General features: G+C 30.5%; 1 long non-coding RNA gene across 1 annotated transcript; it reads left to right on the forward strand.

Annotated features, from left to right (window-relative positions):
• Positions 1–277: 277 nt before the first annotated feature.
• Positions 278–1,678, forward strand: LOC142223182 (uncharacterized). Its single transcript, XR_012718613.1, has 4 exons — positions 278–522; positions 1,162–1,235; positions 1,303–1,378; positions 1,449–1,678. It is a non-coding gene; the product is annotated as an uncharacterized LOC142223182 (long non-coding RNA).
• Positions 1,679–3,303: the final 1,625 nt, after the last annotated feature.

Consider the following 3,303-nt stretch of genomic DNA (forward strand, 5'->3'; position numbering starts at 1 on the left):
ACCAACTAATCAATAAACGCGATACTGGAAATTGAAGTGAGAAGAAATTATGAAATTATTGCATCATCTTTTTTTTTTTTGTTTGTGTTTGTTATTGCGATGATGTTATGGAATGTGTGTTGTTGGTATCTTTTGTGGTGATAGTTGTTTTGTTGCAATAGCGAGATCAGAAAGGGATCATGTGTGTGTGGAGTTGTTTTTCTTTACATATGTGTCCTTTATGACTATTTGTGTCTTTGAGTTTTATTGGTGCATTCAGTTCTGTTGATGCATTTATGAAGCGCACACGTGGTGCGCTTGCGTGCGGTATTTGTGTTTATTAATAAAAATACATTTATTTCGTAACATTTTAGAAACTGATAAGTGAATGGTGTGATGTTAGAGAAAACAAAAACACTTTATATTGATAAAAAATAAATAACTCTAAAATAAATCACATATTAAGAAACTGTATATTTCTATTTATAATTTAAAATTAGTGCGGTTTTAAATTGGTTTACATAAAAATATTCATAATGAGTGGTAATAAAATGATCTATATTTACTCTACATCTGGATCACAGTACAATTTTTTGAGTCTATATTTTTATGTTATAGCGAGTCCTTAAGGTGTGTACTAAGTTCGAGTTTAGGTGCTAAAATCAGAAATAAATCAGTAAGAAAAGTATAAAATTATACGCCTTCGATGCAAATTTAAATATAACTTGATGGAGAATAGCTCAAAACAAGTTTTTTATAAAGTTTATATTCTTTAAATGGATTACACGATTAAGAAAAGAAAATCGTTTTTAAGCTTATGTAGAACGCTGTTTTTTTAATTTAATATGATGAATCGTTTTCAAGTTATTCCAATATATATAGCGGAAGTGCCTTAATTTTGAACATAACCGTATATCTCAAAAAGTCGAGCTCTTAAAAAAACAAGTGTAAATTTGGATTCAGCAACCTCAAATTACTAAAAATTTGATATAAATTTTAAATGAACACAAAAACGGTTCAATTTAGTTCCCATGTATTTCTAAAGAAAACTAATCATGAAAAATTGGGATTTTAGCCACTAAACTCGAACTTAATATCCACCATAAATACTAAATGCTATATTGACAAGTGGAAATTATATCTAATTTTATAATATTTTTATTTCATTTATATTCTGAGAAGGATTTCAAAAATGTCCCATTTGTGCATGGATATGATTCCACTAATGTAGTAATTGGATGATTTTTTTCAATGTGGTAAGTTTTTCGTCCATTTGTAATAAAGCCAAAATTTCTATTTATTAAAAATAATTTTCATTTGCAGGATGACAGCAAATCTAATGGTATTTTTTGGAATCTTCTTACTGTTTAATGCTAACTAAGCTGATATCCCTATTTTTGTAAGTTAAAGATCAAAATACCATAGAATTTGATAATATTTTTATATTTTATATAACTTTTTAACTTCAGAGGCTTATGACGCAAATCCACACAACAAAAACTAGCGAAATCGGTGAAATTGGACAAAAATGAAATGAAAATAGCAACTTATGGCATATATCTTTCATATGGATAAAAAATGGAAATTGATATTAATTAGTTTCATTCTACTAACATAGAATATTACTCTTTTGAAGAACCAATTACTAACTACCGAAAAGTAACAGCATACAGCGTACGAATAAAAACATTTCTTTTATTGTATATCATAAGCCATAGTTTTATGTAATATAATAATAATTTTTTGAAATAAAATACTGGTAGTTATGAAAAATTGTCTTATATTGTACTAAAAATTTCTTAGTTGTATACAGGCTTGTTGTACCTTTAATTCCTCAATTTATTTACTTCTTTGAAAATTATACTGATAAACAGTTTATTTGAAACCAATTTCTAAATATAGGATTCCCAAAAACTTGTTCATTTTTCCGGATAGCAGGAATATTTTGAATGAGTGTAAGTACATTCTTCCCACAGCGTAGTAAGAATGAACTAAAATACGATGCAATACATAAACTTATTTATAAGAAAATCATGAACTTATCTAGATGAAAAAAATCTTTGGCGCCAAATCATGGTCATTCTTACTATGGGTTAGTTCATTTTTCGTAAACAATAGTAAACTTTTTTTTCGGTGTGGAACACAATGTTAGTAAAAAAAATATGGGAAAGATTTAAATATGAAGCAATTTTACGGAAACTTCGCAAATGTTTATTTATGATTTATCGCTCGATATATATGTATTAGAAGTTTAGGAAAATTAGAGTAATTTTTACAACTTTTCGACTAAGCAGTGGCGATTTAACAAGGAAAATGTTGGTATTTTGACCATTTTTGTCGAAATCAGAAAAACATATATATGGGAGCTATATCTAAATCTCAACCGATTTCAATCAAATTTGGCACACATGACTTTATTACTAATTGTACTCCTAGTGCAAAATTTCAAGCAAATTGGGCCAAAACTCTGGCTTCTGGGGCCATATAGGTCCATATCGGGCGAAAAATATATATGGAAGCTATATCTAAATCTGAACCGATTTCAATCAAATTTGGCACATATGACTATACTACCAATTGTACTCCTTGTGCAAAATTTCAACCAAATCGGGATAAAACTCTGGCTTCTGGGTCCATATAAGTGCATATCGGGTGAAAGATATATATGGGAGCTATATCTAAATCTGAATCAATTTCAACCAAATTTGCACGCATAGCTACAATGCTAAATCTACTACCTGTACAAAATTTCAACCAAATTGGGCCAAAACTCTGGCTTGTAGGACCCTATTAGTCCATATCGGGCGAAAGATATATATGGGAACTATATCTAAATCTGAACCGATTTCAATCAAATTTCACACACATGGCTGTGCTACTAATTGTACTCTTAGTGCAAAATTTCAACCAAATTCCGCCAAAAATCTGGCTTCTGGGGCCATATATAAGTCCATATCGGGCGAAAGATATATATGGGAGCTATATCTAAATCTGAACCGATTTCAATCAAATTTTGCACACTTGACTATACGACTAACTGTTATGTTTGAACAAAATTTCAAGCAAATCGGTATAAAACTCTGGCTGCTGGGTCCATATTAGTGCATATCGGGCGAAAGATTTATATGGGAGCTATATCTAAATCTGAACCGATTTCTTCCAAAATCAATAGGGTCCTATTCTGACCCAAATTAGGAACAAGTGCCAAACTTGAAGGCGATTGGACTTAAATTGCGACCTAGACTTTGATCACAAAAATGTGTTCACAGACAGACGGACGGACGGACGGACAGACGGACATGGTTATATCGACTCAGGGACCCA

This window comes from Haematobia irritans, chromosome 2, assembly GCF_050003625.1.
Source record: "Haematobia irritans isolate KBUSLIRL chromosome 2, ASM5000362v1, whole genome shotgun sequence".
Taxonomy (NCBI): domain Eukaryota; kingdom Metazoa; phylum Arthropoda; class Insecta; order Diptera; family Muscidae; genus Haematobia; species Haematobia irritans.